The sequence below is a fragment of the Somniosus microcephalus genome, chromosome 31 (assembly GCF_052327205.1).
Source record: "Somniosus microcephalus isolate GS21.2 chromosome 31, FLI_Smic_1.0, whole genome shotgun sequence".
Lineage (NCBI taxonomy): Eukaryota > Metazoa > Chordata > Chondrichthyes > Squaliformes > Somniosidae > Somniosus > Somniosus microcephalus.
In genome coordinates this window covers 20,266,139-20,283,560 of record NC_141017.1, presented here as the reverse complement: position 1 = coordinate 20,283,560, position 17,422 = coordinate 20,266,139, and the positions used below count along the sequence as shown (strand labels likewise).

The window sequence follows — 17,422 nt, the reverse complement described above, 5'->3', positions numbered from 1 at the left end:
AGGTCTTGTCCCCGGTTTCCAGGACGCGGAATGGTCCATCGTAGGGTGGCTGAAGAGGTCCCCGGTGGGCGTCGTGGCGGACGAAAACGTACTCCACCGCACGAAGGTCGAGCGGAACGTGGGACTGCAGGAGGCCGTGCTGCGACGTGGGTACCGGAGCGAAAACCTTGGCATTGTCCAGAAGGTTGGACCGTTGACGGGCTGCGGACCAAGGCTCCGTTGCGTTGGCGACGAAATCCCCGGGAACCCGCAGCGGCTGTCCGTAGACGAGCTCAGCAGACGAGGATTGGAGGTCCTCCTTGGGAGCGCTCCTGAGTCCCAGCATGACCCACGGGAGTCTGTCGATCCAGCCGTCGTCCCGGAGGCTGGCTCGGAGCGCGGCCCTCATGGAGCTATGAAACCGTTCGCACAGCCCGTTAGCCTGAGGGTGGTAAGCTGTGGTGCGGTGGAGTTTCAACCCGAGGCCTCGGGCGACAGCGTTCCAGAGCTCTGACGTGAACTGGGGCCCCCGGTCGGAGGAAATGTCAGATGGGGCGCCGAACCGGGCAACCCAAGTGCTGATTAACGCCCGAGCCACATTGGCGGCCGTCGTTGAAGACAGTGGTACGGCCTCCGGCCATCGGGTGGTTCTGTCGACCATTGTGAGGAGGTGGGTGAACCCGCGGGAGGGCGGTAGTGGCCCCACCAGGTCCACGTTAACGTGGTCGAACCACCTCTCGGGCACCGCGAAAGGCGCCAACGGGGCCTTAGTATGGCGATGTACTTTTGAGCGTTGGCATACCCGCAGGTGCTGGCCCAGTCGCGAACGTCTTTCCTGAGCCCGTGCCAGACGAACTTGGCCGCCAGCAGCTTCTGTGACGGCTTCCTGCCCGGGTGGGAAAGATTATGGACGGCGTCGAATACTTGCCGTTTCCACCCTTTGGGCACGACGGGACGTGGCTGCCCAATGGAGACGTCGCACAGGAGTGTAGTGCCGGCAGCGTCGAACGCGACGTCTGCTAGTTGAAGGCCCGTGACCGCCGTCCTGTAGGCCTGGACGTCCGGGTCGGAGGCCTGGTCGGCCGCCATGTGGGTGTAGTCGATGCCGAGGTGCACGGCGCTGGCGACGGCTCGGGAGAGGCAGTCGGCGACGGGGTTGTCTTTCCCAGCCACATGCTGGATGTTCATTGTAAACTCCGAGATGAAGGCCAACTGGCGTTGCTGACGGGCCGACCATGGCACGGAGGCTTTGGCCATGACGAAGGTCAATGGCTTGTGGTCCACGAACACCGTGAACGGGCGGGCCTCCAGCAGGAAACGGAAGTGTCGGACGGCGAGGTAGAGGCCGAGTAGCTCGCGATCAAAGGTACACTACTTCCGCTCGTTGGGGCGGAGCTGCCAGCTGAAGAAGGCGAGCGGCTGCCAGGCACCGTTGACCCACTGTTCCTGGACGGTGCCGACCGCATAGTTCGAGGCGTCGGTGGTGAGAGCGATCGGTGCATCGGGCAACAGATGCGCCAGCATGGTTGCGTTAGCCAGGGCCCTTTTCGTGTCCGTGAAAGAATTGGCCATCTCATCAGACCAGTTAACGGCGAGTTTGTTGGGCTTGCCTTTGAGGGCCTCGTAAAGGGGCCGCATAAGCTGGGCTGCTCGGGGGACGAAACGATGGTAAAAGTTCACCATGCCCAAAAACTCTTGCAGGGCCTTAACGGTGAGGGGTCGCGGGAAGTCCATCACGGCCTCCACTTTCGATGGGAGTGGCACCGCCCCGTCCTTCGTGATGCGGTGCCTGAGAAAGTCGATTGAGGACAGCCCGAACTGGCACTTGGCCGGGTTGACGATTAGGCCGTGTTGGCTGAGTCGTTCGAAAAGAGTCCGGAGGTGCAACACATGTTCCGTCCTGGAGGCGCTGGCGATGAGGATGTCATCCAGGTATATGAACAGGAACATCAGGTCCCGTAACACGGTGTCCATTAGTCGTTGAAAAGCCTGTGCGGTGTTTTTGAGGCCAAATGGCATGCGGAGAAATTCGAATAGCCCGAACGGGGTGATCATCGCGGTTTTCGGGACGTCCTGCAGCCGGACGGGGACCTGGTGATAACCCCGGACGAGGTCCACTTTCAAGAATACCACTTTCCCGACCAGGCGGGCGGAAAAGTCCTGGATGTGTGGAATCGGATAGCGGTCGGGGGTCGTCGCGTCGTTGAGGCCTGGTTTCGGGGCGATGTGGAGGGGCGAAGCCCACGGACTGTTTGACCGGCAAATGATGCTGTGGTGCTCCATGGTGTCAAACTCTGCTTTGGCGATGGCGAGCTTCCCCGGGTCGAGGCGCCGAGCGCGGGCGTAGACGGGCGGACCGGTGGTCGAAATGTGACGTTCTACCCCGTGTTTGGTGGCAGCGGACGAGAACATGGCTGGGGGAAGAGGCGGGAAAACTCATCGGAGGCCGAGAGTGCACTGGACAACTGCGTCGTGCTGGACCCGCTGAGGGAACATGGGAGCGAGCTGAAGGTTTCCGCATTGATGAGACGTCAGTTCTTGACATCCACCAAAAGGCCATTGGCGCAGAGGAAGTCAGCACCGAGAAGTGGGGTGGACACTTTTGCTGTGACAAAGTCCCAGGTGAACCGTTGCCCGCCAAAACAAAGCGCCACGTTCCGTTTCCCGAAGGTGCGGATGGAACAGCCGTTGGTGGCTTCGAGGACAGGGTCGTGGTTCCCCCCTTGAATGTCTATGGTTGACGCGGGCAGGATGCTCACCTGAGCTCCCGTGTCACAAAGGAAACGACGTCCGGAGTCGGTGTCAGTAATAAACAACAAACTGCCTGAACGGCCGACAGCCATGGCAGCCGACAAGTGGTCTTTAGGTTGCTTCGATGCAGGAAAACTGCACGGGGGCCGGCACTTCCTGGCTTTGGGGCCAAACTGCGCGTGATAGAAGCAGAAGCTTGAGGGTTGCCGCCGTTGGGCTGTATCAGTGGGGGCAGGGCTCTGCGTGGCCACGCAGTACTGTTGCCCGGCGGAGAAAAATTTGTCGGCCTCCTTGGCCAGGTCGCGGAAATCGGTAGTGGAAGAGTTGGCTAACGCCAACCATACCTGACCTGGCAGCTGTTGGAGGAACAGTTCCTTGAAGAGGAAGCATGGCGTGTGTGTGCCCAGGAGGGCCAGCATGTGGTCCATCAGCTCCGAGGGCTTGGAGTCGCCCAGCCCGGGTAGAGAGAGAAGCCGGCGTGCGCGCTCGGCTTCGGTGAGTCCGAAAGTTCGTAAGAGGTGCGCCTTCAGCGTACCGTATTTGTTGAGCTCCGGGGGGTTTTCGAGCAGGTTCACGACTCTGGCCGCGGTGGAGCTGCCGAGAGCAGAGACGACGTAGTAATACCTCGTGTCGTCTGCGGTGATGTCCCGGATTGCAAATTGAGCCTCGGCCTGGGCGTACGAAGCGGCAGCCTGTTGTTTCCAAAACTCAGATAATTTGACGGAAACGGCGTTCGTCGCCATTTCAGATGAGGCCTTTGGAATCGTCCAAAAGAGCAGCGGGGTCACCATTGTTGGAGTCAACAGAAATCAACAGGCTGAGACTTTTCTTTACGCAAAAACAAAACGTGTCTTACTTTAATCAATCTCCACGAGGTCTGAAGGCTCAGCCCCGTGCAGGGGCTATGACATCATCATGCAACCGACGTCATGACGTCATCACGTTCCCGACGCTCTTAAAGGGACCCTGCACCAATAACCCAACCCAGCATGTACATATCACAACATTGCTATACAAAGTGAATTGTGTTTAGGTACATATAACAGCATGGGCTATACATTGTGTTATTGTCCCTATGTGGTCTCCGCCACATTCCTACATTAACTAAATGTGCTTTTGCACTACAAGTGTGGTGTTGAGTTTGCTTCAGACTGACGCTATTCATAAGGAGTGATTTAACAAGGGTTCACACATGGCATGACGCCTCATAGGATGGGATTGCAGGTCAAAGTCAGGGCTCTCCTCCTGTAGGCCGAATTCTGCGATGTAAACTTCCATGTAGTGAGGCATCATGCAGGGGGAAATTGCCACCTCGATTGAAAGCGGCCTTGAATCCAGACATGGCTCAAACTGACACTGGAGTGAGGCTCCTCCCCGGAGGAGAGAGTCTCCCTCTGCCTCTCTCCAGATTCAGTTTGGGCCTTAACTTTAGGGCTTACAGGGTTAAATTATGAGGACAGGTGGCATAAACTTGGCTTGTATTCCCTTGAGTTTAGAAGATTGAGGGGCGATCTGATCGAGGTGTTTCAAATGTTAAAAGGATTTGATAGACTAGATTTGGAGAAACTCGTTCCTCTGGTGGGGGGATCAAGAACGAGGGGACATAATCTTCAAATTAAAGCTAAAATATTCAGGAGCGAAATCAGGAATGACTTTTTCACACAAAGTTAGTGGAAATCTGGATTTCTTCCCCCAAAAGGCCATGGATTCTCAGACAATTGTCAAGACTGAGATCGATGTATTTTGGTTAGGTAAGGGATAAGGAGCAAATGTGGGGTTGAGGTGCAGATCAGCCATGATCTGATTGAATGGTAGAGCCAGCCTGAGGGGCTGAATGGCCTACTCCTGCTCCTAATGTTCCTAACTCCTGATTGACGCCGCACCAGTTTATCATCGGTGTGAAACGGGAAGCACTTCGCTTGGACACTTGCAGCTTGAATGGAGTTCTACCAGTGTCAGCCAGTGGCTCAGTGGGTAGCACCCTCGCCTCTGAGTCAGAAGGGTTCAAAAGTCCCACTCCAGAGACTTGAGCACAAAAATCTAGGCTGGCTCTCCAGCGCAGGGCTGAGGGAGCGCCGCACTGTCGGAGGTGCCGTCTTTCGTCTGAGACGTTCAACTGAGGCCCCGTCTGCTCACTCAGGTAGAAGTAAAAGATTCCATGGCACTATTTTGAAGGCTAATGGAATGTTGGCCTTTATTGCAAGGGGTATGGAGTATAAAAGTAGGCAAGTTTTCTTGCAACTGTACAGGGCGCTGGTGGGACTGCGTACAGTTTTGGTCTCCATATTTAAGGAAGGATAAACTTGCATTGGAGGCAGTTCAGAGAAGGTTAATGAGGTTGATTCCTGGGATGAAGGGGTTGACGTATGATGAAAGGTTGAGCAGGTTGGGCCTATACTCATTAGAGTTTAGAAGAATGAGCAAGGTGGCATAGTGGTTAGCACTGTTGCCTCACAGTGCCAGGGACCCAGGTTCAAATCCGGCCTCGGGTGACTGTCTGTGTGGAGTTTGCACATTCTCCCCGTGTTTGCGTGGGTTTCCTCCAGGTGCTCCGGTTTCCTCCCACAGTCCAAAGATGTGCGGGTTAGGTTGATTGGCTATGATAAATTGACCCTTAGTGTTAGGGGGATTAAATACGTGGGGTTACGGGGATAGGGTGGGATATGTGTTGGTGTAGGGGTTACGGGGATCGGGTGGGATATGTATCGGTGCAGGCTCAATGGGCCGAAATGGCCTCTGTCTGCACTGTGGGGTTTCTGTGATTCTTCTGTGAGGTGACCTTATTGAAACATATAAGATTCTGAGGGGGCTTGACAGGGTGGATGCTGAGAGGATGTTTCCCCTAGTGGGGTATCTAGAACTAGGGGGCATAGTTTCAGAATAAGGGTGTAAGGGTTGGGGGCTTCTTTAAACTGGTTTAAAGTAATTTTCCTGGTCTTGCAGCCTTTGCCTGCACACACACCAATTCCAAGAAAACAAATTTTAAAACAGCGGTTTCGAATCGCTACCCCTCCTTCAGTTCTGAGTGGAAGAACTTATAATTAATGATATTAAAACGGAACACGTGGTTTGGATGAGAGAAAAATGAAGTTTTATTACCTAAATAAACTACAATCCAAAGAATAAACTATACCACACGAACACAGTAATTACATTAAAACTATATAACAGGGGGGTTGCAGACGGTGAAAACGAGGGATACAATGGCTACAATGTTATTTAAACAATCTTAGCAATTACCCTCAAATCACCACCCCAAACTTCTGCTAGGTTGCTTTGTTGAGGGGTCAGAACACCTTGCTCACCTGTGGTCCAGCGAAGTAAGAGAGAGAGATAGCTTCTCAGCAGCTATCTTTATACCTGCTGAGGCCCCTGCCATTCTGCCTTGCAAGGGCTGTGTGCAAAATTCCCCGCCCAAAGGGTCCAATGCACAAGAGAAAGCTGTGATTGGCTAACTCAAAGTGGTTAGATTGGGTTAATGTGTCTTCCGGAGCTCCCTGGGCTGAAACAAAAGAGAATGCAACAGCCCTATTGTCCAGTGCTGGGTGATTTACAAACCCATTCAATTCTTAAACGTTTCCCATTCAAGGTACAAAAGTCTCTTCTGCAGTTTAGATGTATCCACTCGATATACAAACAAATGCTAATAGCATTCAATTGCTTTGTAAACAAAGCATTGTCCTTTGTCTTCGGCCATGTGGTGACAGCCATTTTTATCCCTGGAAATTTAAAAGCACAACGCCCAGGGATTCTTCAATCAAAAAAATTGATCTTCAGAACTGTAAATTATTGCGAATTCTTACAAGGGGTCACTCATTTCAGTCTGAGATGAGGAGGAATTTCTTCTCTCAGAGGGTCGTGAATCTTTGGAATTCTCTACCCCGGAGAGCTGTGGAGGCGGAGTCACTCAATATATTCAGGCGGAGATTGACAGACTCTTGAAATACAAGGGAGTCAAGGGGTATGGGGGGAGAGCCGGAAAGTGGTGTTGAGGCCAAGATTGGATCAGCCATGATCTCATTGAATGGCGGAGCAGGCTCAAGGGGCTGATTGGCCGACTCCTGCTCCTGTTTCTCATGTTCTTATGTTCTAAGAATAGGGGAGTTATCCCCAGCGTCCTGGCCAATATTTATCCCTCAATCATCATCACTAAAAACAGATGATCTGGTCATTATCACATTGCTGTTTGTGGGATCCTGCCGTGTTTCCTACATTACAACAATGTCTACACTTCAAAAAGTGCTTCATTGGCTGTAAAGCGCTTTGGAACTGTCTGGTGGTCGTGAAAGGCGCCATAGAAATGCACGTCTTTCTTTCAACTGTTGACTGCTGGAGAGCTCCCGGGGGATCTGGCGATGAAGGCATTAACACAAAACTCATGTTTCTTGAAAGCATGATGAAAGGGAAGTAAGCGCAGATTACGAGAGCTGCATTGTGTGGTTTTATACACTCACCACAGCCTGCTTTTAAACTATCTAAACATAGAATTGGTATCGTAACTTCCCCTCCTTGTGTGAGTGAGTGTTTGTCTTTCATCTTTTGGGAATCTGTTGAACTGGATAAGGTTGAATTTCAGAAAGAGTCAGAAACTAAGGCCATGAGCTCCCGTGCCTATTCCCCGCCCCCTTGGTTTGTGGGTGAGGGAGAGGAGGGTTTAGTCGGAGGGGAGACCACAGACTGGGAGCCAGGTCACAAACCATAGGAACCGCAATGAAAGCCTGCCGGGCAAAATAGAGACCTCAATCCCCTTCATCAGATTCCACGCATTCGCGATCTTGAATCTTGTGTGGTTGATATCGGTTCTAGGGAAAGGTTTATCTACGCCTGACTTCAATATTTCTCCAGGTATTCCATGCTTGTAAGACCCGTTAGGGGCTGACAAACGTTAAAGAGAGCTGTTAACAATGTTCCCAGTCATTTTTATTTTTGGGTGCGTGGCCCCTTTAACATGCTGCGTGGCCCATTCAGATCTCCGCGCACGCCCAGTTTTTCCCCATTGGAAAACCGGCAAGTGGCCTGTGCGGGACCTCCAGACCGCTGAACGGCCACGCAGCTTAACGGGAACATTGGCTGGGAACCCTTTTCAAATGGCAGGCGTGACACAACTTCGAAACCTCGTAAACACACGAGACTGCTTTGGCGATGCAGTCTCCATCGCTCATAGCAGGCGCGTTGCTGCGCCCGAGATTCGCCCACTACACGCGATGGCCGATGTAACGGGGTAGTGTTATTACCTAAAGAAAGGATATACTTGCCATAGAGGGAGTGCAGCGAAGGTTCACCAGGCTGATTCCTGGGATGGCAGGACTGTCGTATGAGGAGAGATTGGGTCGACTAGGCCTGTATTCACTAGAGTTTATAAGGATGAAAGGGGATCTCATTGAAACATATAAAATTCTGACAGGGCTAGACAGACTGGATGCAGGGAGGATGTTTGCCCTGGCTGGGGGGGTCTAGAATGAGGGGTCACAGTCTCAGGATACAGGGCAGGATATTTAGGACTGAGATGAGGAGACATTTCTTCACTCAGAGGGTGGTGAACCTGTGGAATTCTCTACCACAGAAGGCTGTGGAGGCCAAGTCGCTGAATATATTTAAGAAGGAGATAGATAGATTTCTAGACACAAATGGCATCGAGGGGTATGGGGAGAGAGCAGGAATATGGAATTGAGATAGAGGATCAGCCATGATCATACTGAATGGTGGAGCAGGCTCGAAGGGCCGAATGGCTCCTATTTTTCTATGTTTCTACTCTACTACATAACAAGAATGTTGCAGATTAAGTCTGCGTGCAATGCAACTAGCTTTATTTAAGATGCAGTCGGCGCTTAGTACAAGCTGTAACCCCGCACCATTTAGCAGGGATTAGATGAGTTTACGTACACAAAATGCCATTGAACATTAAAGAAGCATTATTTACTCTCACTCCTCTACACTGGGGAGACCAAGCGCAGATTGGGAGATTGCTTTGCGGAACACTTCTGTTCAGCCCGCAAGCCTGACCCCGAGCTTCCGGTCGTTTGCTATTTTAATTCTTCATCCTGCTCCCACTCTGAACTCTCTGTCCTCAACCTCCTACACTGTTCCAATGAAGCTCAACTTGAGAGTGAGGAACAGCACCTAACAAGGCAAGGGAATACACAATGAATAGTAGGACCCTAGGAAGGACAGAGGATCAGAGGGACCTTGGTGTGCATGTACATAGATCCCTGAAGGCAGCAGGATAGGTAGATAAGGTGGTTAAAAAGGCATATGGCATACTTGCCTTCATTAGCCGAGGCTAGGGGGGAAAAATTCAGTTGGCTGCACCTCCCGTTAGCGCCTTAAGAGGGCGCTAAGTGGGGTGCAAAGCAACTAGCACCCGGGCGCGGCGATATCTGCGCCTCTCGCGAAATTGACCAGACATTTTGCGGTGGTGCTAAACAATACCGTCCGATCTCCTGCGCCCGCAGATCTTGACGTCATTCGAGAGTGCAACGCCCTTGTGACGCCCCGGAACGGAAATTGAGTGGCGCCCCCCTCCTTTCCGCCTGGCGCAACCAACGACAGGTTGACTGGAACGCTTCCCAGTCACTGTGGGGCTGGGGGGGCGCTATTTAAAGGGGGCCTCTTCCTGGCTTTTGTCTGGTAGCCATTTTTTCACCACTCGTTCTGAGAGGGAGAGAGAGATTTTGAGAGAGACAAAGAGAGAAAGAGAGACTTCTGCATTGAGTCAACGCTGTCTGAGGTAGTTTTGGCTTCTGACCATAACTTTGCAGGTACTTTCGCTTTTTGACCTTAATAACTTTGATTGCCTAGGTACTATGGGGGCTGCAATGGATGGGAACGTCGTCCTTCTCCATCACATTCGGAGGGCACAGAGATGCAGGGAGAGAGTGGCAATCATGGCCAGACGGAGGAGGGCCAACAAGCCTCTGTACAGGAGACCTTACCCTCCCAGGGTTTTTCGCCAACAGTTCTCCTACATTAATATGTCTGAGGAGCAGTGTTTGCGAAGGCTGCGCTTCAGCAAGGAGGTGGTCACTGAGCTCTGCCACCTGCTTCAGCCAGATCTGCAGCCTCAACTGAGGAGCAGGACGTCTCTGTCAGTGGCAGTGAAGATAACAGTGGCTCTCAACTTTTATGCCAATGGCTCATTTCAATCAACTACTGGGGACAGCGCCAATATCTCCCAGTTAGCGGTGCATTGCTGCATCCGTCAGGTCACAAATGCCCTCTTTAAAAGGAGATGAGAGTACATCTCTTTCCCCATGACCCCGGACAAGCAGCAAGAATGCACAGTGGGCTTTGCGATGATAGCGGGCTTCCCCATGGTGCAGGGTGCCATTGACTGCACGCATGTGGCTTTGCGGGCGCCGCAAGAGAATGCCGAGGATTTCCGCAACCGAAAGGGCTTCCATTCCTTAAACGTTCAGTTGGTCTGTGACCACAGACAGCTGATACTCACTGTCAATGCCCACTTTCCTGGCAGCGGCCACGATGCCTTCATCCTGCACCAGACTTCTGTGGCAGACCTTTTCCAGGTACCGCATCACCCAGGAGGTTGGCTTCTCGGGGACAAGGGATATCCTCTGTGCACCTAGCTGATGACACCGCTCCGTTCGCCCAACACCCCTGCTGAGCTGCGATACAACGAGAGCCATCAAGCTACCAGGAACATCGTTGAGCACACAATCGGCGTGCTCAAGCAACAGTTTCGCTGTCTGGACCATTCTGGAGGAGTCCTTCAGTACTCGCCTGAGCAAGTTTCCCACTTCGTTGTTATGTGCTGCATGCTGCATAACCTTGCAATCCTCAGGACCCAGCCAATGCCACCAGGCATTGGAGCACCAGCAGAGGAGGAGGAGGAAGAGGAGGAGGAAGATGAGGAGGATGATCATCAGCAGCACTAAGACGGGAGGGAGGCACACAATGTACAAAGTGGAAGGGCCGTCCGTCAAAGGCTCATAGCAAGTCGCTTCTAGGCCCCATCTGAGGAAATGGCTTCTGTCATTCAAACAACCTGAATGAAACCATCCCGCAACCCCTAAGCCGGTCAAGGCAACAATGATTGCAAAGACCAAACATGCTCATTTTGAATACAGACACTTCTTTATTTGACAAACTCTGTGTGTCTCATTTCTGCATGACAAACTAATAGAAAGAAACACAAAATAAACCAGTCATTAACATAACTGGCTCTCACAACCTGGAGACAATGTCCAAAACAGTTACAAAAATTTGACCATGAGCCTCGGCCTTTAATAAAACAATGAAAAACATTTTGTCACACCTCCTACTTTTTGCCCTTCGAGGGTGATCTTCCCTTGCGAAATTCCCCCCTTCCCACCCTGCAGCTCCTCCGTAATGGGACCCCAGTGGCTGGAGCAAGGCTGGGGGAAGGCTGCTGACTGTCACAACCTGAGACTGCAAATGCCCTTGAGGGACGGCCTGGACCAGCTCTGGGCCTGGAAGGCCCGGCTGCTGACTGCACCAACTCTGCATGGGCGGTAGCAGTCTGTCCTACAGTTGGTGGCAACTGCAGTGGAGAAGTGCCAGTGGTGGCAGCAGGAATGCTGGCATCTGAGAGAGGACAGCAATTCCCTGCTCGACCGACACACTGGCACTCCCACGGGGCAGCACTTCAGCATCCGGAGCAATCTGCTGGAGCACAGATTGCTGGCTTACTGCGGCGCGGTGACAGCCCCGGGGAAATCTGCCCGATCCAGCGAGGATGGCAGCAGTCAGTGCTCGCGTGGCCTCAATCTGCATCTGCATGAGACCAGCCACTGACTGCATTGCAGCACTAAGCAGTTGCGTGGCAGTTGTCTGTGCTACACCGAAGTGCTCCACACTTCTTGCCAGTGATTCAATGGATTCGGGCACCCTTGCCACTGCAGCCATGTGCCTGTGCTCCGCCTGGGTGCTCATTTCAGCAAGGACCCACTCCTCCTCTGCGTCCAGTGCAGCAGGACTCGATGGCATACTCTCCCTCCGGGGAGAAGGCCCCCGAGCTTCCCTACCCCCATCGCGTTGCTGCAGCCCTATGGGTCCTGGAGCTTCACCTTCATCAGACCATTCCCCCCTGCTCCCCTCCAGGGAAGGCATGTCCCCAGTATGGGCATGGACTTCCTCGGGAGAGGGTGGCGCTGATGCTCCGGCTTCCCCTTCCTCCTTGCCTTCAGCTTCACTCCCACTGGCAGCTTGAGGGCCCATCTCCTCACCTGGTGAATCACCATCTGAAAGCAGGGAGGTACAAGAGTGGCTTTAGCGTGAGGACAGGGTGGCAGCAAAGGAGGCATGAGTGCAGCGATTTAGTGATTTGGATTGAAAGTGTCAAAGGCTGCTGTTGTGAGGAACAAGTGGAAGGAGAGAGGACAAAAAGATGATGACCTTATCATTGCTGTCCAGAACGGGGTCGGCGTCTCCAGTGGTGGCGGGACCAATCACCTGGCTTGCCACAATCCTGTGGACGCGCTCCTCAAGATCGCTGAGGGGTTGCAGCTGAGGCCGCCCTCCACCGGTCCATTGCTGCTGTCTCCTATTATGAGACAGCTTGGCCTGCAAGAAAAAGGATGGCGTCTGAGTAAATATAAAGCCATGGTCTTGCCTGAAATGCCTCCCATAGTTGAATAGCCCTTACTGTATGCAGCCATGGTCTTGCCTGATGTGCCTCCCATAGTTGAATAGCCCTTACTGTATGCAGCCATGGTCTTGCCTGATGTGCCTCCCATAGTTGAAAAGCCCTTACTGTATGCAGCCATGGTCTTGCCTGATGTGCCTCCCATAGTTGAATAGCCCTTACTGTATGCAGCCATGGTCTTGCCTGAAATGCCTGCCATAGTTGAATAGCCCTTACTGTATGCAAAGTGTGGAATGCGCGTGTGTGTTTGATGAAAGGGCCATAGGTGTTGGATGAATGTTGGGCATTGGGGCTTTTAAGACCTTCTGGCCATAAAGTGAGGTTGAGATGGAGGGATGGAGAGGTTTTGAAAAAAAGGCACTCACCCTGACGACCCGAGTGAGGTCGTTGAACTTTTTCCTACGTTGGATATGGGTCCTAGGTACCATGCTGCTTGAGGAGACTCTCTGAGCCACCTCCCTCCACACTCTTCTGCACTCGCGTGGCAAAGGCCTCCTGCCACTCTCTGGGTACAGAATGGATCTTCTGCGCTCCACCGCACCAACCAGAGCCTCCAAGGCCCGCTCGCAGAAGCTCTGTGCTCGCTCCCTGGCCCTCTCCATAGTGTCTGGCTGCAAGATTTAGCCACAGGTCTGCCCAGGCCGAGATTCAAGGCTCCAATGAGCAGGGTGTGGCTGCAGAGCAAGATCGACCCTCCCCTTTAAGAACTGACCGGCGCCAGTGTGTCTGTGTTCAATCGCTAACTGACAGCACCTGCGTTGCGCCCGCCCTCTGAGGTAGCGCCTCGCTCCTCGGCCTTAGCGCCTTAAGAGAGGTGTGTAGCGCCTGATTTAGCGCTCCAATCACCTCCAGGGGCGATAAAAGCCAAGTTTGCTGTCGGAGGCGATAATTAGCACCAGGCGCTAAACTTTGCACTCCGCCAATAATGGCGCCCTAAATGGGACGATACCGAATTTTTCCCCCATAGAATATAAGAGCAGGGAGTTTATGACGGAGCTGTACAAAATGCTAGTTAGGCCACAGCTGGAATACTGTGTGCAGTTCTGGTCACCACACTATAGGAAGGATGTGAGGTTCACCAGGATGTTGCCTGGGCTGGAGCGCTTCAGCTATGAAGAGAGACTGGACAGGCTGGAGTTGTTTTTATTGGAGCAGAGAAGGCTGAGGGGGGACCTGATTGAGGTGTACAAAATTATGAGGGGCATAGATAGGGTAGACAGACATGAACTTTTCCCCTTTAGTAGAGGGGTCAATAACCAGGGGGCAGAGTTTCAAGGTAAGGGGCAGGAGGGTTAGAGAGGATTTGAGGAAAAACTTTTTCACCCAGAGGGTGGTTGGAATCTGGAACTCACTGCCTGAAAGGGTGGTAGAGGCAGGAACCCTCACAACATTCAACAAGCATTTAGATGAGCGCTTGAAGTGTAGGGGTTCGCAAAATCCCCTCAGTCCCCGAAGATCGGGAAATATTAATCCACATCGTGGACGAAGACTTTGCGTGATTTAAATTGCCTCTGAGTTGGACAATGTTTTAAAACGTGCCCAGAACCGCAAAAGGCTGCATTGAGTTAGGCAGCACTTAGGCAACACCGGAATCAAAGAACTTTGTAAAAGAAATTTCGCACACTTTAAGACAGTACATTTTATTAAAAATTGCACTCTTGAGGTTGGTAAATTGCCCAGGGATAAAATGGCCATTGGAATGTGTGGCCAAGGACAAAGGAAGCAGCTTTTGTGTCTGTGAAGCAGTGGCAGTCAAATTCTGTCAATCAAAAAGGGAGTTTCCCTTCCCTCCAGAGACAATCGATGTTTGTTTACAGAAACTGCTGAATGTTGACACAAAGGATTATCCACTTAGGCTGCGGTTTCGACTGACCACGATGAATGGGTTTCTGTTTACATAGTAATCCAGCCCCATTCAAAACCCATCAGGGTGAATGGAGATGGTTCAAAGGCTCAGCACAGACATTTGAAAAAGACACTCAAACTGAGGAAGGAACAGTTTAAGAATGAACGGGTTTGAATCACCCATTACTAGACAATGGGGCAGTTGTATCCCTTTTGTTAGCCCAGAAAACTCCGGATGTAGGCGGGAACATTTCGGCCCCAGAATGAAAACACATTCAAACCACTCCAAGCTTTATTCGAAACCCATCCCAGACAATAGGGCAGTTGGATCCCTTTTGTTTTAGCCAGATGAACTTGGATTTGGGCGGGAACTTCTCGGCCCCCAAAATTGGGGTATAAGAGATAGCTTCTCAGAGCATCTCTCACTCTCTCTCTCTCTCGCCTGCCTTCGTGTGCCTCAACAGTTCGTGGAGTCTGTCTGAAGAAGTAAAACACCAGCAGTTCACTTTTAAAACACTGGGGTGTTTTTCACTTCTGGGCAATGAAGATCTAAGATCGCAGGGCACGGAGGTAGCATTGCAGTGGTGAGCATATATTTTTCTGACCTTCCACAAGGCAACTTAGGATAAGTAAAGGGGTGGTAATTTAAGGGAAATGTTGCTAAGATTGTAAGGTTAATGTGCTGCCTTCCTTTAGGAATTTATGTTAGTTTTCCAGTTAATTCAGGGGTTTGAGTAATTTGGGCCGATTTCCATTGTGTGCCACCACCTAGTGGATATTTGGTACCTAGCAAGTGCAGTAAAGCGCAGTAAAGTGCAGTAAAGCACAGTAAAGTGCAGTAAAGCACAGTAAAGTGCAGTGAAGTAAACTACTGTATATCACAGACCTGCAGCCACACATGGTCTGGGAAGTTATATTCTTGTCACGCTCCAGCCTTGGACACTATTTGTCTGTAAGTACTTGAGAATGTTATAGATGATTAGTGTACACTATATTTTGCAGAAAATGTTTAGTTTGTAACTTTTCTCTGTAAGCAAACTTACACAGCTAGCCGTGAAGTGCTCGCTCTCTGTCTAGCTGGTTAACTTGTAGCTGTATTTTGATGCACTATGTACAGGGCTAATTTAAAGAGAATGCCTTTCAGTTTGCTAAATATATATTCACAGTAAGCTGTGTTTCCACGTGTTTTGGTAAGTTACATGCCAAATGTACTGTGTTGCTCAGGCGTACCTAAATTTGTGTATGCATATCAGTTATGTGCTTGCATACTAATGTGTGCTTCCATTTCTGCATTGTATTTCAGTTTCACAATAAGAATCTTTCAGTAAAGTTTACAAGAAAAGTCAAGCCTTGTGATTTTTATGGGAAGATATCAAGTTGTTAGCTACCTGTCTAGCTCTGCATAGGAACGCGCTGCAAGGGCAGAACAGTTAACATTGTAGCCATTTATCCCTCATTTTTGCCGTCTGCCTTCCCCTGTTAAGCAATTTTACCATGATTACTTTAATCGTGTGGTGTAGTTTCTTTAGTTTAATAAAATTTGACTTTCTCACATCCAGACCATTTGTCTGTTTTCAATATATCATTAATTATAAGTTCCTCCAGTCAGAACTGGAAGGGTGGGTTTAGCGATTCAAAACCGCTGATTGGTATTGGTCACAGTGCAGTGGAAAAAAAGCTGCTTGACCAGGTAAATCAACGTAAACCAGGTAAAGGAAGGTAAATTACCGTAAACCAGGTAAAAGATGCCCCCCTACAGAAACGCCATAGCATACAAGGCTACGGACCAAGTGCTGGAAAATGGGATTAGAATAGTCAGGGCTTGATGGCCGGTGCAGACACGATGGGCCGAAGGGCCTCGTTCTGTGCTGTATGACTCTAGCACTTCATATTTCAATTCGGCACGTTACAGCCTTCTGGACTCCACACTGAGTTCAACAATTTCAGATCATAACCACTGCTCAGAGTGTACCTGCTGGTAATGATTCTGCTGTTGTCATTTACACCCCCTCTAGACCCATCTTTTGTTTCTTTACTTGTCCCGTTGCCATATCCTTTTGCCTATCACAGACTTTCCCTTTTCTTCTTTCCTCCCCTCCCCCCTCTCCCTGCCCCTACACTTGCTTAAAATCTGTTACAGCTCTAACCTTTTCCACTTCTGACTAAAGGCCATCGACCTGAAGCGTTAACTCTGTTTCTCTCTCCACAAATACTGCCTGACCGGCTGAGCGTTTTCTCTTTTTATTACAGATTGAGGATCGTGCATGGGAACCTCTTGGTCTATCTGGCACAAGGACTACCCAATTACACACTGTGCTGGTGCAGTTTTAATGGGATGTTTATTTTGATCAAAAACGACTGGTCAGACATCCTGAAGTAACATCTTGATCCTGATAAATTAAGGTCCGTGTCCTCATCGCTGGGAGTCTCTGTTGTCTTGTCTCACATTTGCTCTTCCAGCTCTACAACTCCTCTTTAAAATGTCAGCCTTAGCTCAGAGGTAACACTCTCGCCCCTGAGTCAGAAAGTTGTGGGTGTAAGATGTTTGGCTTCTGCCTTATCTTGTTAATTAATAGGTCCGAGAATCTAGTGTCAGCAACTTTAATGCTTTATTAGGAAATACGAGACTTAGCCTCTGCCTTATCCTATATTGGCCTATCGATCATAGTAAGCACGTGATACGCGGCCGTCCGTGTACTCGCGTGTAGTCAGCCCATTGGGTAGAACCTTGGATGCCCTGAGGTTCATCCACCAGTGTCTTAAGTTCAAAGAAAGACTTGTATTTATATAGCGCCTTTCAACTCTGGAGTAAGACTTGAACCCACAACCTTCTGACTTGGAGTGCTACCAACTGAACCACGGCTGACCCTGACACACAGCTGACTCCAGTCCACTGGAATACACCAACCTTTACAACTCTTCCATAACAGCCACATACTTTGGCTACAGGATATGCTGTAACTGCAGCGCCATGTGCTATTCCACATAATCTTAAAATTAGAGCCAGGCCATTTAGGAGCAAAATCAGGAGCCACTTTTTCCACACAAAACGGTAGTAAAAATCTGGAACTCTCTTCCCTCCCCCCCCACCCCCCCACCCCCCCACAAAGGCTGTGGATGCTGGGGGACAATTGAAAGTTTCAAGCCTGAGGCCAATAGATTTTTGTTAGGTAAGGGTATCGAGGGATATCGAGCCGAGGTGGGTAAATGGCGTTGAGGTGCAGA

The 17,422-nt window shown here is 50.8% G+C and overlaps 1 long non-coding RNA gene across 1 annotated transcript in view; it reads left to right on the top strand.

The window, feature by feature from the left end:
- Positions 1-17,185, top strand: part of LOC147097611 (uncharacterized) — a 58,854-nt gene extending 41,669 nt beyond the window's left edge. The window contains exon 3 of the long non-coding RNA XR_015074296.1: positions 16,448-17,185. This is a non-coding gene — a long non-coding RNA (uncharacterized LOC147097611). The remainder of the gene's footprint in view (positions 1-16,447) is intronic.
- Positions 17,186-17,422: the final 237 nt, after the last annotated feature.